At 42.3% G+C, this 27,619-nt stretch overlaps 1 pseudogene across 1 annotated transcript in view; it reads right to left on the bottom strand.

The window, feature by feature from the left end:
* LOC110260780 (putative tetratricopeptide repeat protein 41) overlaps positions 1-27,619 on the bottom strand; it is an 85,851-nt pseudogene that overhangs the window by 37,609 nt on the left and 20,623 nt on the right. The window contains exons 5-8 of the transcript XR_014845344.1: positions 22,271-22,469; positions 21,271-21,435; positions 8,082-8,095; positions 1,622-1,760 (exon numbers count right to left, since the gene is read on the bottom strand). The product of XR_014845344.1 is annotated as a putative tetratricopeptide repeat protein 41 (transcript). The remainder of the gene's footprint in view (positions 1-1,621; positions 1,761-8,081; positions 8,096-21,270; positions 21,436-22,270; positions 22,470-27,619) is intronic.

Here is a 27,619-nt window from a genome sequence, read left to right as displayed (position 1 = left end):
CTACTCTCTGAAAGATGAAAGTGTTGTCACAATAGCTTAAATCAAACTCGTGTTATTTCTAACCTAGGCCTTAGTCCCTTTATAACCCATGGGCGGTAGTAACAAAACAATGTAGGATCTCACTCTGTGCCAGGCACCATGGGAAGTGCTTTTGCACCTGCTCCCTTCACCCTGTTAACGGGCCTGAGAGACAGATATTAGAATCCTCAACAATGAAAACTCACTGAGTCAGAAGTTCGAATTCTTGCCAAAGTCACACAGCAGTAAGTGCCAAAGCACTTTAAATCTGGGTCAGTCTGTAAAAATAGCCCAAGCTCCATGCACTACTCCATGCTACCTTCTAAGGACACAAAGTATCCACAAATTCAAGTTGATTCATTGAATCATTTGTCACATTGACAAATTTACACACAGAGATTGCAAATCACCACGGAAGATACGAAATTCCCTCTGTCATAAAGGGACTTGAAATCTTGAGTCTTACAAATCTCTTTAGATAGAACTCCTTCTAGAAAGATGTATGTTGATGGGGCAGAGACAGAGCTTTGTGAAAATGTGAAGGCCTTTGGGAGTTCCCAGGTGGTCTTGTGGGTTAAGGATCAGGCATTGTCACTGCTGTGGTGCAGGTTTGAACCCTGGGCTACGAACTTCTGCATGTGGCAAGTGTGGCCAAAAAAAAAAAAAAAAAAGAAAGAAAGAAAGAAAAGAAAAGAAAAAAAGAAATGTGAAGGCCTTTATTTTAAAACAAAAATAGCTTTATCCTGGAGTTCCCATAGTGGCACAGCAGAAGTAAATTCGACTAGGAACCATGAGGTTGGGGTTTCAATCCCTGGCCTCACTCAGTGGGTTAAGGATCTGGCATTGCCATGAGCTAGGATGTGGGCTGCAGACTGGGCTTGGATCCTGTGTTGCTGTGGCTGTGGTGTAGGCCAGCACCTACAGGTCCGATTTGACCCCTAGCCTGGGAACCTCCATATGCCATGGACGGTGCCCTAAAAAGCAAAAAAAAAAAAAAAAAGGGTTGTCTTGGGTTATACTACCCTTGGTCCACAAACCCTACTAAAATATGTAAACATTTATAATTTTTTAAAGGGCAGTTGAATGTCAGCCTGAGAATAGTTACAGTTATATGTTAGGAGTGAGAGTTTCATTGTATTCAACAAACACAAAAGTTTATATTTGAGGATAAGTAAATCAATATAGGAACAAGATAATCAATCAACCTTCTCCAACATTTTTAAGATTATAACCAACTCTTTAACCAGTCTTTTATTAATTTATTTCAATCCAATACTCTCTTTTCCATTCTGTTTTATGAACACTTTTTCCCCAATGACACCTGTTGGTATTCATTCATTCAATTCATTCAATTCATTCATTCATTCATTCAATTAAAACTTCCATCTATTTATTGCTTGTCATCACTAATATGCAGTTTGGGGCATGAATTAAAATCAAAGTTTCCCCACTGATGAAGATAAGTAATGATTATTTGTATTTATTATGCATTATTCCTCTATTTGCAGACTAAATTATAACTGAACAAAGGTAGGTAATATCTGGAAACATCTAACACAAATTGAATAACAGTTGAAGGATTTAAAATTATTTCCCAATTTACCTGCATTAACATGCTCTCAACACTCAAGAATAACCCTTCTGCTTTGTTGGTCCTGCCCAGAAGCTTCAGAAACCTCGCAATAAAGAACATTAATCAGCATTTGCCATTGGTGTAACCTCAAAAAGCCTACATTCCATCACTAGAATGGAAAGAAAAGCAAATAATTCTGATGAATATTTGGAAAAGAACAAAGAGGGCCTATCACTTAATCCAGATACAAGGGTTGAATATTAAATACATTATCTAGAAGTTCCTTTGTGGTGCAGCAGGTTAAGGATCCGGTGTTGTCACCACAGTGGCTGGCCATTTCCTGGCCCAGGAACATCCACATGGCACAGGCACAACCAAACCAAACCAAACCTAAGATAAACCATTATCTATGTTTCACTCTTTCTCTCTCCAGGGATTAGCACTTGGTTTTTTATTAAAGTTTACATGCATTAGCAAGTGAAATAACTCTTAAGGCCTTTAAATAATCCTCATGTGTAAAATTCAAAAACCAGAGCGTCAGAAAGAAAAAAAAAAAAAGAGTATTTCTATAGCTTAGTCCCTATGTTGCTGTAATTTGCATTTGGGAGTGATTTTCAGTCTAGAATTAAAAAGTATTTACATTTCTTACACAATTCTGCCCTCTGTTGCAACTGTCTTGAATTACTGGCTTTAAAAGAATGAACAAAGTGTTAAAAGAACAAAATAGGGAGCATAGTGTGTGTGTGTGTTATCTTATTACACACAAATGAAAATATACAGAATTTCTAAACTTGAAGGCTCAAGTAAATGCATGATACCACAAATCATCATTTTCAGAATTCTCTTTCCAAATATTTCAATATTCACCTTCTACATTTGTCCATTTGTTACATTCTAAATTGTTCCGAATGTGTTTGACACAAATATATTCATAGTCCTCACCTGCTCCTTTGGACACCAGACCTTGGGTGCCCTCTTGCTTTCTTTCTGCACCTTTTCCGTGGCTCACCATTCATGCAAGGAATAAACGTTTATTGAGCACCAACATGTCAGCGGCATTCCAGGCTCTGAACACCAAGCCCAGCAGACAAGAGTGCAGCCCTCAACATCAGGGAGGCCACCAGGAACCTTTGAACCATAGCTATGGTCCCTCAGGTCGGGGAGAAAGGACTAAGCAGAGCCAAGGGAGAGACAGAGCTGAGGGCCAGAGTCCAAGATGTTTGTCTGCAGTGGCTATCTGAGCAAAGGGGCCTGAGGTGGGTGTGAGAACTGAAGGGGTTGAGCTAAGCAATGGGGGAGCCTAAGAACCACAAGCAGCTGCTCTGAGCAGGTAGAAAAGGGTGGTCTGGCCACACACCCAAGGGATAGGCTCCTGCCCAGAAGTGGGAGTTTTGCAAATTCCAGGGGGATTACTGAGTTCAGACTCCTGCCACAAGCTTGGGTTGGAATGGACTGAGGAGCCATCCAGCTCCCCTCCACCCCCTGCTCCCACCATGCTATTGCTGTGAGGATACAGCTATGAACACAGGAGGTAGCATCTGCTCTCAAGGAGCTTATATTCCAGCAGCTAGAAGAGTCAGAGGTAGGTGTGAGGAGAGGACCAAAGATAGACAATTTAAAAAGGAAACAAGGCAAAGTCAGGCAGCTGTAAAAAGCTATGCAAAGAGTTAAAACACATTGACATGACAGAGAATGACTTACTATAATTTTAGATTGGGAGGCCACCCTGAGAGAGTGACACTTTGGCTGAGATCAAATAACCAGAAAGGACGGGTACTATAATGAATGGGAAGAACGTTCATGGAAGAGAGAACTGCTGGTGCCAAGGCCCAAAGGCAAAATGTATTTGAAGGGCAGAAAGAAGGCCAGGTGGTTGGCATCTAGAAGTCAAGAGGAAGAATCTTACAAAATGATGCTGCCCAGGCATGCAGGAGCAGATTACATAAGGCACTGTAGGCTAGGCTGAGGAATTTAGATTTTAGTATATTTGAAACAGCAGGCCAATGGAGTTGTCCTAGTCTGAGAAGTGACATGAGCTAGCTAACATTCTTAAATACTCATCTTGTCTACTATGCAGGCAGTGGACTTCATAGGAACAAAAATGAAAGTAGGAAGACCAGAAAGAATGCTGTTAAAATGGGCCAAGGGAAAGGGGATGGTGACTGGGGTTCACTAGACTGAGACCAGTGAATAGCTGAGGTTAGCAGGACCCCTCTAACAACTTCTCTTCAACATCATACTTGGGGTCCTAGCTAGTGCAATAAGGCAGGAAAAGGAAGTAAAAGATATACATATTGGGAAGGAAGAAATAAAACAGTCTTTGTTCACACCTGATATGATCGTCTATGAAGAAAATCCAAAACTATCAACAAAAAATTCCTAAAACTAATAAGAAATTAGAGCAAGGTTACAGGATACTAGGTTAATATATAAACGCCAACTACTCTCCTAGCAATAAACAATTGGAATTAGAGATTTAAGACATAATACTATTTATAATAGCACACCAAAAATGAAATACTTAGTATAAATATAACAAAATATGTACATGATCTACATGCAGAAAACTGCTGAACTCTGATGAAAGATATCATAGAAGACCTAAATAAATAGATATTCCATATCGATGGACTGGAATACTCAACACTGTTAAGATGCTTGACATATAGATTCAGTGTAATCCCAATAAAAACCTGCTATGGACATGCAACCAACTTTCGACAAAGTAGCAAAGAGAATTCAGTGGAGATAGTTTAAATAACAAATGGTGCTGGAACAATTGGAAATCCATGTGTAAAAAAAAATTAACCTAGACACAGACATTATGCTTTTCACAAAAAAGTGCTCAAGATGGATGACAGACCTAAAAAAGTGAAATACTATTAAACTTTTAGAAGGAAACGCAGAAGAAAAGCTTTGTGACCCTGGATTTGGCAATGAGCTATTAAGTACAACACCAAAAGCACAATTTGTAAAAAAAAAAAATATTAAGTTAATTTTATTAAAATTTAAAACTTCTGCTCTGTGAAAGGCACCGTATTAAGATAACAAAAAAACATGCCATGGATTGGGGAAAAAATACTTGTAAAATACATATCTGATAAGGGATTTCTATACAAGGAAGTTTTAATACTTGATAGTAATATATATAAAGGTGATCAACATAATTATCATTTGGGAATTGCAAATTAAAACAACAGTAAGACAGATGGGATTAAGATGGTGGAGTAGAAGAACTAGAGCTCATTTTCTCTCACAAGAACAACAAAATTACAACCAACTGCTAGACAACGTTCAACAAAATAGACTGGAAACTATCAAAAAAGATATCCTACTCAAAAAGACAAAGAGGAGGCTATATCAAGATGTTAAGAGGGGCGATTATGCAATATAAGCAACCCCATACCCACCAGGTGGGCAGCCCACAGACAGGAAAGTAACTATATCGCAGAGAAGTGAGAGTTCTGAGCACCATGTCAGGTTTCCATGCCTGGGGATCTGGCACTGGGAAGAGGAGACCCTGGAGCATTTGGCATTGAAGATCTGTGGGGCTTGTATGAAGGAGATCTACAGGACTGGGGGAAACAGAGACTCCACTCTTGAAAGGTGCACACAGGTTTTTGTGTGCACTGGATCCCAGGGCAAAGTGGAGACGCCATAGGAATCTGAATCAGACCTGCCTGCAGTTCTTGGAGGATCTCCTTGGAAAACAGGGTGATTGTGACTCACTGTTGGGGAAGGACATTGGAGGCAAAGGTCTCAGGAATAATCATCAGCATGAACTCCTCTAGAGGTGGCCATTTTGGAAAAATCTGGCCCTGCCCACAAGGGCTAAGAAGCCTCATGCCAAACAACAAACTGGGTGGGAACACAGCCCCACCCATCAGCAAACAAGCTGCCTAAAGATCCCCCCCACCCAAGCACAAAGCTACCTCTTATTACACCCAGAGATAAAGCCCCACCCCCCAGAGGGATAGGAATCAGCTCCACCTACCAGTGGGTAGGTACCAGTCCCTCCCACCGGGAAACCTGTAGCAAGCCATCATACTAACTTCAGCCACAAGAGGGGCAGACATCAGAAGCAAGAGAGGCTACAACCCTACTATCTGCAAAAAGGAAATCACACTAAAAATCTATACAAAATGAAAAGGCAGAGAATTATGACTCAGATAAAGGAACAAGAAAAAAAAAACAAACAGAAAAACAGCTAAGAGAGATTACCAACCTCCATGAAAAAGACTTTAGAGTAATGATAGTAAAGAAGATTCAAGATCTTGGAAATAAACTGGAGGAAAATATTGATAAATTACAAGAAACACTGAACAAAGAAACAGAAGATTTAAAGATTAAGCAAGCAAAGATTCAAAATACAATAACTGAACTTTAAAAATTCACTAGAAGGAACCAACACCAGAATACAGGAGGCAGAAGAGCAAATAAGAAAGGTGAAAGACAGACTGGTGGAAATCATTGATGCAGAACAGAAAAGAGAAAAAAGATTGAAATGAAATGAAGGCCATTGAAGAGAACACTAGGACAACTTTAAATGTACCAACATTGTATTATATTGGTGCCAAAAGAAGAGAGAGAGAAAGGGCCAGGAAAATATTTGAAGAGATAATAACTGAAAACTTCCCTAACATAGGAAAGGAATCACTCACTCAAATTCAGGAAGCACAATGAGTACCATATAAAATAAACCCAAAGAGGAACACCCTGAGACACATATAATCAAACTCACCAAAATTAAAGACAAAGAGAAAATATTGAAAGCAGCTAGGGAAAAGAAACAAATAACATACAAGGGAATCCTGATAAGGTTATCTGCTGATTTTTCTGCAGAAACTCTGCAGACCAAAAGGGAGTGGCATGATGTACTTAACGTGATGAAAGGAAAAAAACCTCCAACCAAGATTACTCTACCTAGCAAGGCTCTCATTCAGATTTGAAGGAGAAATCTTTATGGACGAGCAAAAGCTGAGAGTATTCAGCACTACTAAACCAGCTTTACAATGAATACTAAAGGAAGTTCTCTGGATGGGAAAGATAAGGCCACAACTAGAAACAAAAATATTACAAATGACAAGGCTCACCAGTAAAGGCATACATATAGTAAAGGTAGGAAATTATCCACACACATATGTGCTACCAAAACCAGAAATCATAAGAGGGTACAAACGCAGGATACTGGAGATGCATTTGCAATTAAGAGACCAATAACTGAAAACAATTTGTACGTGTGTGTGTGTGTGTGTGTGTGTGTGTGTGTGTGTGTGTGTGCGTGTGTGTATACTCCTATATCAAAACTTCATGGTAATTGCAAAACAAAAATACAACAGATACACACACAAATAAGAAAAAGCAATCCAAACACTAAAGATAGTCATCAAACTACAAGAGAAGAAAACAAGAGAAAAAGGGAAGAAAAAAGACCAACAAAAACAAATCCAAAACAATTAATAAAATGACAATAAGAATACATATATTGGAGGTCCCATTGTAGCTCAGTGGTAACAAACCTGACTAGTACCATGAGGACACATGTTCAATCCTTGGCCTCACTCAGTGGGTTAAGGATCCGGCATTTCCATGAGCTATGGTGTAGGTTACAGACATGGCTCAGATCTGGCATTGCTGTGGCTGTGGTGTAGGCCAGCAGCTATAGCTTCGATTTGATCCCTAGCCTGGTAACTTCCAAATGCCATGGATGTGGCCATAAAAAGACACACACACGCAAAAATAGCACCTATATCAATAATTACCTTAAATGTAAATGGACTAAATATCCCAACAAAAAGACATAGACTGGATGAATGGATACAAAAACAAGACCCATATATATGCTGTCTTCAAGAGACCCACTTCACTTCTTGGAACATGTAAAAATTGATATTGAGAGGATGGAAGAAAAAATTCCATGCAAATGGAAATCAAAAGAAAGCTGGAGTAGCAATACTCATATCAGACAAAATAGACCTTAAAATAAAAAAACATTATAAGAGACAAAGAAGGACATCACATAATGACCAAAGGATCAATCCAAGAAGAAGATATAACAATTGTAAGTATATATGCACCCAAAAGGATCGCATCAATATATAAAGCAACTGCTGACAACATTAAAAAGAGAAACTGACAATAACGCAATAATAGTGGAGAATTTTAACACCCCACTTACAGCAGTGGACAGACCATCCAGACAGAAAATCAACAAGGAAACACAGGACTTAAATGATGCATTAGACCAGATGGAGTTAATAGATATTTATAGAATATTCTATCCCAAAGCAGCAGAACACACATTCTTCTCAAGTGCACATGGAACATTCTCTAGGATGGATCACATTCTGGGCCACAAAACAAGCCTTGGTAAATTTAAGAAAATTGAAATCATATCAAGCATCTTTTCTGAACACAACACTATAAGAATAGAAATTAACAAGAAAAAAACTGTAAAACAAAAACAAAAACAAAAAAAACATGTGAAGACTAGACAACATGCTACTAAACAACCAATGGATCACTGAAGAAGTCAAAGAGGAAGTTAAAAAATGCCTAGAAGCAAATGACAACAAAGACACAACAATTCAAAACCTATGGGATGCAGCAAAAGCAGTTCTAAGAGGGAAGTTTATAGCAATACAAGCCTACCTCAGGAAACAAGAAAAATTTCAAATAAACAATCTAACTTTACACCTAAAGGAACTAGAGAAAGAAGAATAGACATAATCCAAAGTTATCAGAAGGAAAGAAATCATAAAGATCAGAGCAGAAATATATGAAATAGAAACAAAGAAAACCATAGAAAAGATCAATGAAAGTAAAAGCTGGTTCTTTGAAAAGATCAACAAAATTGATAAACCCTTAGCCAGACTCATCAAAAAAAAAAAAAAGAGAGAGAGAGGGCCCAAATCAAAAAAATTAGAAATGAAAGAGGAGGCGTTCCCATTGTGGTGCAGTGGTTAACGAATCCGACTAGGAACTATGAGGTGGAACTATGAGGAACTTTGATCCCTGGCCTTGCTCAGTGGGTTAAGGATCTTGCACTGCCATGAGCTGTGGTGTAGATCACAGATTCTGCTTGGATCCCGCATTGCTGTGGCTCTGGCACAGGCTGGTGGCTACAGCTCTGATTAGACCCCTAGCCTGGGAACCTCCATATGCCGTGGGTGCAGCCCTAGAAAAGGCAAAAAAAAAAAAAAAAAAAAAAAGAAAGAGGAGAAGAATCATAAGAGACAAGCAACTACAAAAGTATAATCTCCCAATACTAAATCAAGACAAAATAGAAAATATGAACAGACCAATCACAAGCACTGAAATTGAAACTGTGATTTAAAAACTTCCAACAAACCAAACTGTGATTTAAAAACTTCCAACAAACCAGATGGCTTTGCAGGTGAGATTTATCAAAAATTTAGAGAAGCACTAACACTTATCCTTCTGAAACTATTCCAAAAAATTGCAGAGGAAGGAACACTCCCAATCTCATTCTATGAGGCCACCATCATCCTGACACCAAAATCAGACAAGATACCACAAAAAAGGAAAATGACAGGCCAATATCACTGATGAACATAGATGCAAAAATTCTCAACAAAACACTAGCAAACCAAATCCAGCAGTACCTTACAAAGACTGTACACCATGATCAAGTGGGATTTATCCCAGGGATGCAAGGATTTTTCAATATCTGCAAATCAACCAGTGTGGTACACCACATTAACAAACCGAAGAATAAAAACCATATGATCCTGTCAAGAGATGCAGAAAAAGCCTTTGAAAAAATCCAACACCCATTTCTGATTAAAAATCCTCCAGAAAGTGGGCATAAAGGGAATCTAACTCAACATAATAAAGGCCATATATGACAAACCCACAGCTAACATCATTCTCAATGGTAAAAAGCTGAAAGAATTCCCACCAAGATCAGGAACAAGACAAGGATGTCTGCTCTCACCCCTACCATTCAACATAGTTTTGGAAGTCCTAGCCATGGCAATCAGAGAGGGAAAAGAAATAAAAGGAAATCAAATTGGAAATGAAGAAGTAAAACTATCACTATTTGCAGATGACATGATACTATTCCTAGAAAAATCTTAAAGACACCAGAAAACTGTTAGAGGTCATTGATGAATTTGATAAAGTTGCAGGATACGAAATTAATACACAGAAGTCAACTGCATTTCTACAAAATAACAGTGAAAGATCAGAGATAGAAATTAGGGAAACAATCCCATTTACCATTGCATCAAAAGAATAAAATACCTAGGAATAAACCTACCTACAGAGACAAAAGACCTGTAATCTGGAAACTATAAGACAGTGATGAAAGAAATCAAAGATGACACAAACAGATGGAAAGATATACCATACTCTTGGATTGGAAGAATCAATATTGTCAAAATGACTATACTACCCAAGGCAATGTACAGATTCAATGTAATCCCTATCAAATTACCAATGGCATTTTTCACAGAACTAGAAAAAAAATTTTAAAGTTTGTTTGGAAGCACAAAAGACCTAGAATAGCCAAAGCAATCTTTTTTTTTTTTTTTTTTGTCTTTTGCCTTTTGTCTTTTTCGTTGTTGTTGTTGTTGTTGCTATTTCTTGGGCTGCTTCCGCGGCATATGGAGGTTCCCAAGCTAGGGGCTGAATCGGAGTTGTAGCCACCAGCCTACGCCAGAGCCACAGCAATGCGGGATCCCAGCCGCGTCTGCAACCTACACCACAGCTCACGGCAACGCCGGATCGTTAACCCACTGAGCAAGGGCAGGGACCGAACCCGCGACCTCATGGTTCCTAGTCGGATTCGTTAACCACTGCGCCACAACGGGAACTCCCCAAAGCAATCTTGAGAAAGAAAAATGGAGCTGGAGGAATCAGGCTCCCTGACTTCAGACTATACTCAAAGCTATAGTCATCAAAGCAGTATGGAGCTGGCAGCAAAAAACATACATCAGTGGAACAGAATAGAAAACCCAGAATTAAACCCATGCACCTACAGTCAACTAATCTATGACAAAGTAGGCAAGAAAATACAATGGAGAAAAGACAGTCCCTTCAATAAGTGGTGCTGGGAAAACTGAAGAGATACATGTAAAAGAATGAAATTAGAACATTCCCTAACATCATACACAAAAATAAACTAAAATGGATTAAAGACCTAAATATAAGACTAGATACTATAAAACTCTTAGAGGAAAACTTAGGCTGAACACTCTCTGACATAAACGACAGCAGTATCTTCTCAGATCCGCTTCCTAGAGTTATGACAATAATTAAACCTAAAAGTTTTTGCACAGCAAAGGAAACTCTAAATGAAACAAAAACACAACCCACAGAATGGAAGAAAATATTTGCAAATGAAGTGACTGAAAAGGGATTAATCTCCAAAATATATAAACCACTCCTGCAGCTCAATACCTAAAAAAAAAAAAAAAAAAAAAAAAAAAAAAAAACCCAAACAATCCTACCAAAAAATGGGCAGAATATCTAATAGACAATTCTCCAAAGACATACAGATGGCCATAAAACACACAAAAAGACATTCAACATTACTAATTATTAGAAAAATGCAAATCAAACTATGAGGTACCACTTAACCCCAGCCAGAATGGCCAGCATCAAAAAGTCTACAAACAATAAATGCTAGAGAGGGTGTGGAGAAAAGGGAACTTTCTTACACTGGTGGTGAGAATGTAAATTGGTGCAACCACTATGGAAAACAGTATGGAAATTCCTCAAAAAATTAAAAATAGAACCACCATATGATGCAGCAATTCCACTCAGCATCTATACAGAGAAAACCATAACTCAAAAAGATACATGTACCCCAACGTTCAATGCAGCACTATTTACAATAGTCAAGACATGAAAGCAACCTAAATGTCCATCGACAGAGGAGTGGATAAAGATGTGGTACATATATGCAGTGGAATATTACCCAGCCATAAAAAGGAATGAAATAACAGGAATGAATTTACAGGAACATGGATGGACCTGGAAATTTTCATACTACGTGAAGTTAGTGAGACACAAACATCATATTTGGAGTCTAAAAAAGGATACAATGAACTTCTTTTTAGAACAAATACTGACTCACAGACTTTAAAAAACTTATAGTTACCAAGGGAGACCTAAGCCATGCCTCGCTGTGTAAACCCTCATCCCTGAACCATCATGGCATGCCAGCCTTCTTCTGAAGATAGGTGTGTTGGAATGGAACGATTGATATTTTTCTTATTTTTCCCCCTGTGATTCCTTCTTTCATGCAGTTAAGTCTAGCCTCAACTCTACTTTGGCGTTTTTTGTTTTTCGTTTTTTTGTTTTTGGTTTATGTTTTTTGTTTTTTTTTCCCCAGTTTTCTCTCTCCCTCATTCTTTCTAAGTGTATTGACCCCGCCTGGAGCGTGCATGCGTTGTCTCCCCATCAAAGTTTGCCGAGGCACAGTATTTACCAAATTCAGCACAGCCACAAAACCAGACCTCTTCCCCAGGGGGCCAGAAGGGATTTCACAGAGAGCTTTCTCTGGATCAGTCAATATACTGGCCTGAATATGCCTGGCCAGGCTTTTGGTCACGCCTGCACACCAGGTTCATAGAAAGAAGAGAAGTAAGAAAAGGATGGAGTTTCATGAGACCACTTGAGAGACAATGCCTCTCGATTGGCACCACTACTCTCCAAAATACCACCGTTTTTGCACCTCCCATGCACAACACGCAGGCACTCATGCCCATCCCAAAACCTAGTTAAGGGTGGGCGTCCGAAGAGCTTTGGAAACACCTTCCCCCTGGAATCTTACAAATGACACCAAGGAACCTTCCTACAGGAAAGAAACACATGGACAGCATACAGACTTTCGGTTGCCAGAATGGAGGGTGAGGGTGTGGGCAGGACTGGGCTGTGGAAGGTGGTGATAAATCCAAACACTTGCCCTTGGAGTGGGTCATCACAGACAACCTGCTGTTTAGCACAGGGAACGATATGTAGGCACTGTTTTTGGAACAAAACGGAGGATAATGTGAGAAAAGCAATATGGATAAATATGTACGACGGGATCAGTATGGTATTAAGGTGAAATGGAGCCCCGTATATCAGCGACCATAGAAAAAAAAATCATGATTAAAAAAATGACAGAATTAGCGGCTCAAAGTTTTCCAGAGAAGGTGTCAGGGTCAAGACGGCTGCCCCTCGGGAAAAGAGACACACAAAAGGACTCTGTGGGTCCCATCAGAATGTCCTAGCCTAGCCACATCAGACCAGACCTAATAACATGGCGTGTATGAATTTATGACTATAAAGACATTTTTATTTATTAAAAATAAATAAATAATTTAAAAAGGATACAATGAACTTCTTTTTAGAACAAATACTGACTCACAGACTTTGAAAAACTTACGGTTACCAAAGGAGACAGGTTGTGGGGGAGGGATGAGTTGGGGGTTTGGGATAGAAATTTTGTAAAATTAGATTGTAATGGTGGTTGTACAACTATAAATATAATAACATTTGTTTACTTAAAAATATAAATAAATTCATTGAATTAAAATCACCACACACCTATCAGAATGGCTAAACATTTTTTTTAATTTCATGATTTTTATTTTTTCCATTAGAGTTGATATGGAATGGCTAGAACTTTTAAAACTGACAATACCAAATGCTAGCAAGGATTCAGAACAACAGTGACTGTCATTCATTGCTTATGGGAATGCAAAATGTTACGGTCCCTTCAGAAGACAGTTTGGCAGTTTCTGACAAAGTTAAACATAGACATACTGTACAATCCAGCAATCATGATCCTGGGTATTTATCCAACTGATTTTAAAACTTGCATGCAAATTATAGATAAACTGTGATACATTTGTATCCTGGAACATTATTCAGCATCAAAAGGTATCAAGCCATGACAGGACATAGATGAATCTTCAATGCATATTCCAATCACAACTGTGGACAGCAGACCTCACAGCTTAGAGAAGGTGGTAGAGATACACAAGTTTGAGAAACATTTGGGGAGTAAAAAAAAAAGTCAGGACTCAGTGATAACATGTGTTCGGAGAGGGGGTAAAGGAGAGAGAAGTCAAGGATGACTCCAAGGTGGTCAGTTGAGAGACGGTCCCTGGAACAGACCCTGTTTTGGTTGGATATTCATGAGTTCCTTTTCAGATGTGTTGGCTTTGAGGAACTCTGAAGACATCACCCAAGTGGAGAGTTAAGTAGGAGTTGTATATATGGACTTGGGGCTCAGAGAGTAAGCGTGGCTGGGGATGTAAATGCGTGAATCACGTGTACACAGTCTTTAAAGTCGTAGACATAGATAGTATTCTTTTGGTGAAATAAAAGCCATAAGAGTTAATTAAGCCATAATTAATATTCTTATGGTGAGGGGAGAAGAGCCTTAAGAGATTCTAATACTTAGAAGCCAGGCAGAAGAAGGGGAATTGACAAAAGAGAGAGAAAAGGAACAGTCAGAGAGGTGGAAGATGAACTTTAGGAGTTTGTCCCAGCAAAACTGAAACCAGCATGTTTACAAGAGGAGAGCCAGGTCAAAAATATCCACTGATGCTAAGAAGGAAAGTCAGACAAGGACTAAGAATGTTCTTGGGATGACCTGTTCACAATCTTGCTTATTTTTACTAAAGTGCTCATTATTTTCTTACTGATTTTAAGATCATTTTTGCATATGAGAAATATCAATCCTTTGGCTGTTGTGTGTGTTACAAATATTTTTCCCAGTTATCACTTGCCTTGTAGTTGTGTTTCTGATTTTTCTCAGGGTTCTTTTGGGTTGTTTTGTTTTACATATAGAAATGTCATGTGTTTATTTAGATTTCTCATTTATCTTCTCTTTCATGACTTACTCCTTTGCTTTCTTGCTTAGATCCATCTACATTTCTTTGTTCTGTTCTTTTCTTTTCTTCCTTTCTCCCTTCCTTCCTCCCTTCCTTCCTTCCTTCCTTTCTTTCCTTTCTTCCTTTCTTTCTTTCCTTTCTTTCTTTCTTTCACAGCCACACCTGCAGCATACGGAAATTCCCAGATAGGAGCTGAATCTGAACTGCAGCTAAGGTCTACACCACAGCTACAGCAACGTCAGATCTGAGTCCCATCTTCGACCTATGCAGCAGCTTGTGGCAACACTGGATCCTTACCCACTGAGTATGGCCAGGGATTGAACCCACATCCTCACAGAGACAACGTAGGGCCCTTACCTCACTGAGCCACAATGGGAACTCCCCTCCCCTGGCAGTTTTCTTAATATAAAATTTCTATTTCTCTTATTTAACTCTGATCCTTTTGGAATATTTTGGTGTAATGTTTCAGATTTTTTTTTACACCTTTTTACCAAATAGTGTATCATTATCATAGCACTGTTTACTCCATAATCCATCTAATTTGAAAGCTTCTGTCATTAACTGTTTCTTATATCTGCACCTGAGTCTGTCTTAGCTTTCTATTTTCCCCCGAGCTATTTTTGTTCCCAGCAGTATTTTTTAAATTATTATTATTGCTTCATAATACATTTAAATAACTTGACACTCAAATTGCCCTCATTATTTTTAACTCTATTCTCACATATTGTTTCTCCAAGAACTTTGGAATCATTTTGAAAGTGTATTTCATCCCATTGGGATTTCAATTAGAATTGTCTTATGTCTATGAATCAATTGAGGAAGAACTGATAGCTTTATAACATTGAGTTGCACCATCCTAGAATATGGTATATCTCCCTATATACTGAAACCTGATTTTCTGTAATTCTGAAGCTTTTTTATAAAAATAAAGATTGTGTACATTTCTTATTAGATTTATTCCAAGATAGATCCTAATTTTTGTGACCATAGAAAATTGTGTCTTTTATCCTTTTCATTTTTCTGTAAATCTATTTGGTCCCATTTATCCAAAACTACTCAGAGATTCTGGAGTTCCCGTCGTGGCGCAGTGGTTAACGAATCCGACTAGGAACAATGAGGTTGCGGGTTCGGTCCCTGCCCTTGCTCAGTGGGTTAACGATCTGGCGTTGCCGTGACCTGTGGTGTAGGTTGCAGACGCAGCTCGGATCCCGTGTTGCTGTGGCTCTGGCGTAGGCCGGTGGCTACAGCTCCGATTAGACCCCTAGCCTGGGAACCTCCATATGCCGCGGGAGCGGCCCAAGAAATAGCAACAACAACAAAAGACAAAAGACAAAAAAACAAACAAACAAAACTACTCAGAGATTCTAAAGGTATCAAAGGCAAACCTTCATACATTAGTCATAAAGAGCTGGTATTGTCCCACTTACTGCAACCTTCGGACAAGATCCTGTAACATAGGGCATTTACCCTTTGCCCTAATAAGAATATCTGCCCCTTAAAAACAAGATGCTTCACCTCACCCCACCATACCCACCACCTGGAGTGTAACCAGCCATCTCTCTGTCAAGATGGAGACATGTTGGGATCCATCCTCACACATCTCTCGCCTTTGACATTGTCTAAAAATGCGACTGCAGCCAGAAAGGGGTTTTCTTCACTTTGATGTGATGCAGGGCTCCAGCAGACACAAGAGTACTATGTCGTAGAGAATATATAAAAAATGACCCAACCATAAAAGTTGTCCTCTAGACTCAAAGGCCTCTCTAGCCGCCTCTTGATCAGAGATGCAGCTTCTCCAGCCAGCTGAGTAGGGTAGGCGGGTAAGGAAGCCCCGGTGGAAGAGCGCATCCTTCCAACACAAGTTCTGCTTCTTGTTTTCGTCTCCGCCACCAGGGGGAGCCAAACCACGTAACCTGGAGGGAAAACTATGAAGGCCGGCAGCACGCCCTCCTCGAGGGAGCAACAGCCTGGTGGAGCCGGAAGAGATGACAGACTGTCTTCCACCCCCCAGTCAAACTGATGCCACTGGGCAACCTTAGAGAATGCTCACTTTCTAAGGAAACTTCTAAAAGCAGGCAGGGGTCAAAAGTATATTTACTTCTCAGAACAGAATGGAGATAATGAAGAATGAGCCTCAAAAAGAGAGTTCTGAATTATCTCGTGCGTGGGGAGGCAGGTGAGGCGCTGTGGCTGGAAGGATGCTCTGGGGGAGCCCAAGAATCAGAGCTTTCTTTCTACTCAGAAATGTGCCTACCTGGAAAAGTCCTCTCCACCCAGCAGCAGGATCTGGCCCTCCCCTCAAGTCACATCTCCCTGGTGCTGGGTTGGGGGAAAGGAATTTCTATCCTACATCCTTCCCAGCCAGACCAGTCCTGCTGCTCCAGTGATGCCTGGCTCTACCTGTACTCTTGGCCCTGGACTCCTGCTCCCACCATGGCCCCTTGTCCCATCTGGGCCCATGCTTCTGGAAGGAGGTGGCTTCCTGAGGCTGCTCACTGCCACCTCTCAAATGTGGAGCATGAGGGATTCTGCCTCGCACCCCAATTCGTAACAGACTTGCTAAAAATGTAGGGGCATCAGAGGAGGGTTTCAATACAGCACAGAGAAGAAAATCATTTAAAGTGGAATATTTGAAATTAAAGACATTGAATTGATACCTCCTGGTTTTGCTCCTACCTCTGTAACCCCTCCTGTCCTTCTCCTGATGGCACCTACCTCCTCTGCTCACCCCTCAGAGCTTTGTCCTAGGCCCACCTCCTTCTTCCCGTCCCTGGACGCTCTCATTCCCTCTCCTGGTTTCCATGCCCATGATACACATGTATCCCTGGTGCAGCTTGCTCTTCTCTGAGCCCTGAGAATAACTCCTCAGGCATCCTACAGTCACTCCAAACTCGACACGGTTGGCATCCCCTAAAGCTGCTCCTTTGGGAGTGTTTCCTGGTGTGGTCAATGGCAACACCACTCATCCAGTTGTCCAGTTCAGAACCGTGGGTATCATCTTTGTCTCCTCCATCTCCTGTACCCACTTAATGAACAAGCCACTGTGTTCCCATTGCCATCCCCTTGTCTGAGCCTCTCACCTGGGTTACTACCACTCGCAGATGTCCAAGGAGCCATGCTTGTCACTTTTTACTTCATGCTTCACACCACACCCAGAGTAACCTTTTAAAACCAAACCTGTCACCATTTGTCTTAAACCCCTGATGAAGTCCCACTGCTCTTAGCATCGGGGCCAGATCCTTAGCTTGACCCTCCATACTTGGGCTCCCACCTGCCTCTGCAGTCCTGGGCCTCCCTCCGTGCCCACCCTCTCCTGTGCCCACGCTGAACTGGATCAGTCCTTCAGACTCACCACTCTCCCTCTCGACTCTGGATCTGCAACCATGCTGTTCCCTCCGCCCTTTGTCCAATCAGCTGTCACTCATCCTCCAAGTCTCAGGTGATGCTGTCGTTGTCATCGTCGTCTCTTGCAGAGACCAGGCCACACCTCCCTGCTCTAGGCTTCATGCCACCTCCATGTTCCACTCCCCTCAGACCGAACTGCTCCATAGTGTCTATCTTTACACCCCAACCTAAACGCCATTAAGGCAGGAACCACATCTTCCTTACCCTAGCATCTAGCATCATGCTTGGCACAAGGCAAGCACTCAGTAGATGCTGCTAAATTAACTCAGAGGAGGGGCAGAAATTACCCATATTTTTTTTTTTTCTTTTCCTTTTTCTTTTTAGGGCTGTACCCGTGCCATAGGGAAGTTCCTGGGCTAGGGGTTAAATCAGAGCTGCAGCTGCCGGCCTAAACAACAGCCACAGCCATGTCAGATCTGGGCCACATCTGCAAGCTGTGACCCAGCCTGCAGCAATGCCAAATCCTTAACCCACTGCGTGAGGCCGGGGATCAACCCGACATCCTCAGGGACATTATGTTGCGTTCTTAACTCTCTGAGTCACAACGGGAACTCCCACCCAGACTTCTTAATTAGAAGGGCAGCTCTCCTGAGATCACAGTATAAAACAGGATTTCTCAAAAACCTCTCTGAAAGAATATTCCCGTTAAGGGCCTTACCTCCAGCAGCACCCAGGCGGGCAGAGTGACTAAGAGTTGTGTGTGGCTGCATAACCATGGCGGAAAAAAATGTTTGAGGAGGCAGCTACCTGGTTCACCGTACTGCCTCCTGGGGCCATTACATGGGATTCCTGCTATCCTTAAACCTTGTTGCAATGAGTCTAATACATCTCCTATGGCTCAGGTGATGAGTACTTGGCCTTGTGACCTGTACTTCTGGCAACCCAGAAGGAGAAAAGGAACCTACACAGTCCTGGAGGGACTTCAAGGAGGCCCCCAAAGGGCCATGGGCTGACTCTGAAAACAGGGTGGGAGGTGAGACCTGAAGGGGACAAATACGACAAGCAATGACTGCATCACAGCCCTGCCTCATGGACACTGACTGGAGAGGGGAAATGAGGGCGAGGCAGAGATGAGAGAACGGACATGAGGGGCTCTGTGGAAGTAGAACCTGGACTTGGCTTTGACTGAACATGACGGGTAAGGAAGCTAGAAGGTGTCAAAGACAGTGACAGCAGCCAGGACTCCCTGCTAAGAAGGCCCCATTCTGGGTACCACAGAGATCAACCAGCAGCATCTTAATGACTGTACGGGCAGCACCATGCCTGCACAATCGCGAGAAGAGCCCTATGGATGTCTCCAGCCTAATTCGAAGGGACACGTTCTTATTTTTTTATTTTTTTAGTCTTTTTTTTTGCTACATCTTTGGGCCACTCCCATGGCATATGGAGGTTCCCAGGCTAGGGGTTGAATCAGAGCTGTAGCCACCGGCCTACGCCAGAGCTACAGCAACGCGGGATCTGAGCCACGTCTGCAACCTACACCACAGCTCACGACAACGCCAGATCGTTAACCCACTGAGCAAGGGCAGGGACCGAACCCAAAACCTCATGGTTCCTGGTTGGATTCGTTAACCACTGCACCACGACAGGAACTCCCGAAGGGACACTTTCTGAACGAGGTCCATCACATCCTGAAAATCCTCACACACCGAGATGGTTGATGATTCCCTTCCAATTTCAACCCAGCCCAGGTCCCTTTTGTCACCACAACAACCACATGATAACAAGCAGCTCTGGCGTGATCAGGACTTCTGCCCCCACCTTGGAGAGCTGATCTTCTCCCGAATGGCATCCAGCTTCCTATGACACATGGAACCCCAGCCCCACCCTGTCTCTCCCCACAACCTCCTTCTCCCCACCCTACAGCCCCACTTCCCAATGGACCCCGGCTTTATTCTACACACTGGTATCCCCATGAGTATCACTTGGGTCCTTCCGCATGATTGGAAGGACAAATCCCAAAATTACATGAATCACACACAGTCAAGGCTAGATGTCCGACGAATCCCAAAATTACATGAATCACAGTCAAGGCTAGATATCTAAGGACCAAAAGAAATGGAGGTCAAAACCCACTCCCAACTATCTGAGACACCTTGGGCAACTAACCTCACCACTCCAAGACTCAGCTCCCTTAATTTCAATAAAAATATTAAGAGTATTATAGAGGTCTTATGAGAATTGAAATAATACATATAGAGTACTTGACTTAGAGCCTGGCCTATGACAAAAGCTCAAAATCTGTGATTATGATCCCTAGATGATAAACCCCGTGGAGTGAGTTTAGAGCAGGGATTAGTTTCTGAACTAGTTTTGAACTTGTTTGCCTAATTCATTGCTACGTCAGCAGTGCCCAGTGAGTCCATATCCCAGGGAAGTTACTATTTGTTGAAAGAATGAATGAAAGTTATTCCTGTTTAATAAGCCAAGAAATATAGGATGAGAGAGAGAGAGAGAGAGGCAAGGAGGCCTACTATGAAGAGCAAAGGGAAGGAGACTTCATCAAAGTGTTGTCTAAACCCCAGTCAGCAGGCAGGAGGTCAAAGAAGAGCTGTCCCAGTGCGGACTAAGGCTACCCCTGACAGCAGTGCACGTCTCCTGCCCTGAGCAATGGAGGGAGTTAGTGGCACCATCAGTAGATGGAGGCAACAGGGAAAGAAGAACAAGCTTGGGACAGGGTCTGAAATAATTTAGGTCTTGCATCTATTTAATTTGAACTGTCAACGATCACTCAAGGAAAGCCATTGATCAAGCAATAATACTATCGATAGCTTTCATGAAGTAGGGCATGGACCCCGCCACCCCAAAAGGAGGTCAAGGCCGCAAACACGTATAAAGAGGGAAGATGTCAGGGGTGTGGCTGAAGCCATGAGAAAGTAGAGAAGCCATGAGAAAGTAGAGAGAGAAAGAACCCTATGCACTCACCCTTGGAAAACAAGCACCGCAAGAGGACAAGGAGGAGCCATTTCAAATACAACGCTAATGTGGCCGATCTTCAGAATTTTTTTTTTTATTCTTTTTTGTCTTTTTAGGGCTGCTCCTGCAGCATATGGAGGTCCCCAGGCTAGGTGTCCAATCAGAGCTATAGCCACCAGCCTGCGCCACAGCCACAGCAATGTCAGATCTGAGCCGCATCTGTGACCGACACCACAGCTCATAGCAACACCGGATCCTTAACCCACTGAGCGAGGCCAGGGGTCGAACCCACGTCCTCATGGATGCCAGCTGGGTTCACTAACTGCTGAGCCACAATGGGAACTCCCATTCAGAAATTTTTGGTTTATTTACGTGGCGGGGAGAAGGACTCAGAGAGGACTGCTGGGATGCTGTGTGGAAACAGAACAGCAACCTTCAGCTGCTCTGCATTCCAGCAAAATAGACTCCTGAACCATAGTTACTCACTGTCCCTGAGAGCACTACCTCTTCCTCAGTTTCTGGCACTCGTATGCTTTAATCTTGGCCACTGTAAGCAAATACGCCTTCGTGGCATCATATCCGGCTTCCAATAATACATTCCAGGAGTGGGTAAGGTCCAGCCTTGTCCAGAAGCTTGGGCTCTAGGTCTTTGATAGTAAGTCTGTGATACTTGTAATGCAATGGTTAATGGCAGTCATTTCAGTATTCCATGCCTGGAAGACAGCTATTCTATTTACCACATCCCACTAGCTGCTTCCTACACTTCTTCGCCAACGTGACTTTTTAGCAGGTCACCAGACAAACATGAGCCTGTGCATCTGTAGCAGTGGAAGGCAATTGGCCAGGAGGTCCCTCCTTGAGGCAGGCCCCCCAAATCTGCCAGGAAGAGTCAGCCCCTCCACCTTCCGAGCTTGCCCAGGTCTGTGCCGTGGCTCTAGGGAAGCCTTTACCATCGTGGATGGCCATTCTCTGGCTCCACACCTTCCCCACTAGAGGGAAAGCACCTCAGGCTCGGGGCCATAGCTCATGTAGTCCTGCACCCCTGGGGCCTGGATCAGAGTGGGTCAAGGAGAGATGTATGCTGAACGATGCACAAGCAGAGAAGAAGGAAGTGGAAGGAAGGGAAGGAAGGAGGGCGGAGAGGAAGACAAGGAAGGGAAGGAGGTAGGGGGTCTGGCAGGAGAACATGGCCACTCTTTATCCTTGCCCAATGGCCAGTCCTCCTCGCCCCTCTCTCTCCTCTTAACTTTGAGAGGAAGCCCATGGGGGTCGGGAAAGGAAAGGAACACTCCGCAGAGCCAGATGACTAAAGGGAGCAACCCTGGGGTCCAGCAACCCCAGAGCCTGATGTCAAACGATGGTCCCGTCAGAGGCAAGAGCCGGTGGTTGGATGAACCTATGGATGGCCGCGTCTTGCTCGAGGGCGCCATGGATGCCTCCCTGCAGCGCTTAGGGAGAGGAAGGGCGAAATCTGCCCAATACGGTATCAAACAAGGAGACTTACCTAGGGCTGGAGAGAAAGCTGCATAGATCCTCCCAGCAGCTGCTCATCCTCCTGTGCCAAGGCAGCTCCTGGTACACCCTCCAGAAAGCCGTTTGCCTTTGGAAGTGTCTGACCAGGAGCCAGTGGAAATGTGTTCTCTGGTGATTTGCTGAGTTCTGAAAGGCATACGGACAGTTCTCTCTGATGGAAATGATTACACCTATTTGAAAACCAGTTACAGTTGAACATATCTGAGTTCTTAGTTTATGAAAACACCAGCACAAACAGATAAAAGGTCCGAAGCCATTAAAAAAGAGACAATAAAAGTCAAGGTAGTTTGAAAAAAACCTGAAATATTAAAAACGTATCTTCTTGAATGAACAAAGAAGATATAGTACATATATACAATGGAATGCCACTTGGCTATAAAAAGAATGAAATAATGCCATTTGCAGCAACATAGATGGAAGTAGAGATTATCATACAAAGTGAAGTAAGCCAGACAGAGAAAGACAAGTACCATATGATATCACTCATATGCGGAATCTAAAATACGACACAGATTTCCTGCTGTGACTCAGCAGGTTAAGAGCTGGACATACCATCGACAGATGATTGGATTCGGAAGATGTGGTATATATACACAATGGAATACTACTCAGCCATAAAAAAGAATGACATAATGCCATTTGCAGCAACATGGATGGAACTAGAGAGTCTCATACTGAGTGAAATGAGCCAGAAAGACAAAGACAAATACCATATGATATCACTTATAACTGGAATCTAATATCCAGCACAAATGAACATCTCCACAGAAAAGAAAATCATGGACTTGGAGAAGAGACTTGTGGTTGTCTGATGGGAGGGGGAGGGAGTGGGAGGGATCGGGAGCATGGGCTTATCAGACACAACCTAGAATAGATTTATAAGGAGATCCTGCTGAATAGCATGGAGAACTATGTCTAGATACTCATGTCGCAACAGAAGAAAGGGTGGGGGAAAAAACTGTAACTGCAATGTATACATCTAAGGATGACCTGACCCCCTTGCTGTACAGTGGGAAAATAATAATAAAATAAATAAATAAATAATAATAAAAAAAAAAGAGCTGGACATAGTGTCCATGAGGATGTGGGTTTGATCCCTGGCCTCACTCAGTGGGTTAGGGATCCAGAGTTGCCACAAGCTGCTACGCAGGTCACAGATATAGCCCAGATCTAGCATTGTTGTGGCCGTGGGGTAGGCTCCGGTTGCAGCTCCAACTCGACCCCTAGTCTGGGAACTTCCATATGCCACAAGTGTAGCCCTAAAGAAGAAAAAATAAATAAATAAAAATTCAAAAAATAAAATATGACACAAATGAACTTATCTATGAAACAGAAATGGACTCACAGACATAGAGCACAGATACGTGGTTACCAAGGGGGAAGGAGGGTTGGGGAAGGATGGACTGAGACTTCTCGAAGATAGGAAAGCAAACTATTATAGATAGAATGGATAAACAACAAAGTCCTACCATATAGCACAGGGAACTGTAGTCAATATCTTGTAATATGGAGTTCCCATTGTGGTGCAATGGAAATGAATCTGACCAGTAACCATGAGGTTGTGGGTTCGATCCCTGGCCTCACTCGGTGGGTCAGGAATCTGACATTGCCATGAGTGGTGGTGTAGGCTGCAGATATAGCTTAGATCCCACATTGCTGTGGCTGTGGTGTAGGCTGACAGCTGTATCTCCAATTTGACCCCTAGCCTGGGAACTTCCATATGATGCAGCCCTAAAAAGAAAAAAAAAAATCCTGTAATCATCCATAATGGAAAAGAATATGTATAAGTGAATCACTTTACTGTACACCTGAAACTAACACAACATTGCAAATCAACTATACGTCAATAAAATAATTTTTAAAAAATAAAAATAATAAGAGCTTAAAAAATGTATCTTCTTATAAAACAGTCTGAATTTACCCAAGAATTAGTTACAGCTATGATCACTGACCTAAATTTTGAGAAACTTGTGAGCATGCTGACTTTTCATGTTGAGTCTTCCCCCTCCCCCAAGGAAATATCTGTAACCTATTTTTCTGTTTTAAATATATACCATGGTTACTGCTTAAATAAGCACTCTGAAACATTTGAGGGCATTCTGGAGAAGTTAATCTGCTGCCTGTATCTCCTATGGCGTAAAGGGTAGCCAAGCCAATGAATAGCAAATTGGATGTTGGAGCCCAGATTACAAGACGGCTTTTCCAAAGAGAAACTGTTCTGGGAGATCATACTGCCCAGAAACAAGCTTCTCAAAAACAAAAGAGTTTTATTTAATTCAGTCATGGTGATATATATCCTTAAATACTGAAATAGAAGTATTTTTAATTTCCTGCCTGACAGTTTTTCTCACAAGATGAATGGGACACATAGCTGGATGACACGTCAAAGCCCAACTCTTCATAAGAAATGTAACAAAGAGGGAGCCTAATGTCCAAATTACCGTTCTGCATTTCCGCTGAAATGAACCCCAGTCCTTTAGGCATTTGGAGAGATGCCGTGCTAGCTGGTCTAAAATGTGCAGATTTGCCCAGCTGGCACGTGTGGTGCTTAGGAGACCCCCCGCCCCCGAAAAAGATAACTCCCCTCCCCACGGGTGTGGCAAAGGCATATCTGTGGGCAGTAAATTGGGAAAGCAGATGGGGAATGAGAGAAAAATGTGGCTCCAAGATTCGGAGTGTTAAACACAATGCTTAAAGTGAACAAAAACATTTTTGTATCAAACACTGCATTTAATTTTATCTCTTCACAAAATAACCTCTTTAGGAGGATATGAAAATCCCTTGGGGGTTCATCGTACGCGTTCATCGACTGGGCTAAGGGGTGCCCAGACAGCTGGTAAAACATTATCCCTGGATGTGTTTGTGAGGGTGTAGAAGAGACTGGCCTTTGAATCAGTAGACGGAGTTAAAAAAATATTGCCAGCCCCCACCAAAACAAGTGGGTTGAGGGCCTGGATAGAAAAAAGAAAAAGAAAAATGCGGAGGACAGGCAAATCTGCTTGCTGCCTGAGCTGAAGGTTTATCTTTTCCTGCTTTCAGACACCAGCAGAAGGAAGAGGGATGGAGCAAAATAGGTACACAGGTAGTTGTAGAAGTCCCAGGAGGGACCATAGACAAAGAGGGGAACGCAGGGAACTTTGGGAGATCGCTGTAAGTTAATAATGGCTCAGGATTTAAAAAAAAAACAATAATAATGGCTCAGGAAAGCCGTCAGAACATCGTCGCGGAACAAAGCGGGTTTGCTCAACCAAAAAACCATAAATAAAAGCATGAGATATGCCTCAGATCATCAGGTGAAAGATAAAATGAGGCTAGCATTCAAGTTCAGCAAGATAATGATCCTTAGGATCAAATACAGAAATTTAAGGGAAAGATAACATTCCAAAGTCAGAGACTCTCATTATATGGAAATCTGAGATGATTCGACACATTTTAGCATCTGTTACCCCTTCTGCTGATTTGAATAAGCACCCTGACTATCCTAGTTTGACCTCATAGGGTCAAATACTAAGAAGGAGCTAGTGATGTAAGCCTGACATTTATTCAAAGAATGAGGGGAAAGGCAGTCTTTTCCCACTCCCCGCATTCCTCGGATTATAAAAACGTAGCCCACCTAAGCCTCAGGGCAGAACCTACTTGTCTGCCTGCTTGGATCCCTCACAAGTGTCCTATCTTAATAAATCTATTTCTTGCCTATCACTTCGTCTCTCACTGAATTCCTTCCGTGCTGAGACACAAAGAGCCTCAGTAAGTCCAGACATCAGGGGAGTGGTTCCAATTTAAAGAAAATGTGGGTTCAAGTCCCAATCTGGGTTTAGGCTGGGTTCGAATCAGAGGTGTTTTGGTTTCAGTTCTGGTTCTCAGACCTTCAAACTTGGTCAGGGACTTGACACCACTGGTTCCTCTGGTTCTCAGGCCTTTGTGCATGGATTAGAACTGTCCACACCAAGGGCTTTCCTGGGCCTCCACCTTGCAGATGGCAGATCACAGGACTTCTCAGCCTCCACATGCAATGAGCCAAGCCCTCATAATAAATATCTTTCTATAAATTTCTCTCTCTCTCTCATTGGTTCCATTTCTTGGAGAAGTCTGGCTATACGATCCCCATTATGGCAGACAAAATCTACTTAACATCAGAGAGACCAAGTGGCTTGTCCCTGGTCAGCACATGACCTGTAACTGTAAAGGCAGGATTCAAACCTTCTGACTTGATTCCAGGGCTCCTCCATTTACATGGGGGGAGGGGCGGGAGGAATGGCTCGGCAACGGCATCGTCTGGGCTGCAAAGTCAAGCGTCGTTCCCACGGACAGACTTAATGGCTTGACATTTAAGCAGTGTTAGCATCGCTCACAATGGGCTAGATTTTGCCAGGTGGACAAACAGCCCCCAAATCTCAGTGGCTTAAAACAGCAAAGGTTTATCGTGTCCATCACATGTTGGCTAGACCTCCAGATCCAGGTCTCCTCACCCAGGACTGAGGGAGCAGCCACTGTCCTGAACATGGCCAGTCACCACTCACAATTCATTAGACAGTATCGGTCACAAGGCACCACCCATCAAGGGAACAGAGTATTAACTTCAAAGGAAAGGAGCATGCAGATGTATGCGGCGAAGAGACCAGTTTGACTCAAGATGATTGACAAGGCATCTGGACAAAAGATGTTCAAAGAGAGCCCTTTACTGAAAAATATCCCAGTAAACAAGTCCTACGGCCCTAGCTTGGTATATGTTTTATCCTTGTGGGACAGGCTTGCTTCTCATGCCCAGGCCACATGGAAGTGAATTACTGCAACTACAATTCCTCGTGCCGCTAGCAAGGAGTGGTTATTCACAGCCTGATTCTGCAGCAGGAAAATGGGTTTTCTGACAATGGTGAATATTGCCAGCAGTGCTTTATTTGGGGGCTCATGTTACAGAGAAGGGGTGCTGTATGAACCCAGAATTTTAATGGCCGCACCAGGACCCATCAGTCCCTGCACCTCCGAGAGTATTATTGTTAGAAATAATCTTAGAAAAATGGAGGAATTGCATTACAAACCATCACAGACCAAGTGAACAGAAGAGCTGTCGGTACAGTCAAAAACATCCTCACTCCTCACGCTGCTCTTCTCTGCATTATGTAACTTAAGACCCAGTGGGAATGATACAATGTGGGAGGGAAAACGTAAAAAGAATTCATTTCTTTAAAAAAAAAAAAAAGTAGAAAAAAATGCAATAAATTTAAATTTGCACAGAGCTTAGAATCTTCCCAGAGGCTGTGATTTAAAGGTTTCTAGAGTCCTTAGATCTGAAGGCCTCTGTGTAATTTTGAAAGAAGTC

Source organism: Sus scrofa, chromosome 5 (assembly GCF_054392235.1).
Source record: "Sus scrofa isolate SSC_HxYL_T2T_F1_AM1 chromosome 5, Sscrofa_HxYL_maternal_Yorkshire_Landrace_v2.0, whole genome shotgun sequence".
NCBI lineage: Eukaryota > Metazoa > Chordata > Mammalia > Artiodactyla > Suidae > Sus > Sus scrofa.
This window is presented reverse-complemented; position numbering and strand designations above follow the sequence as displayed.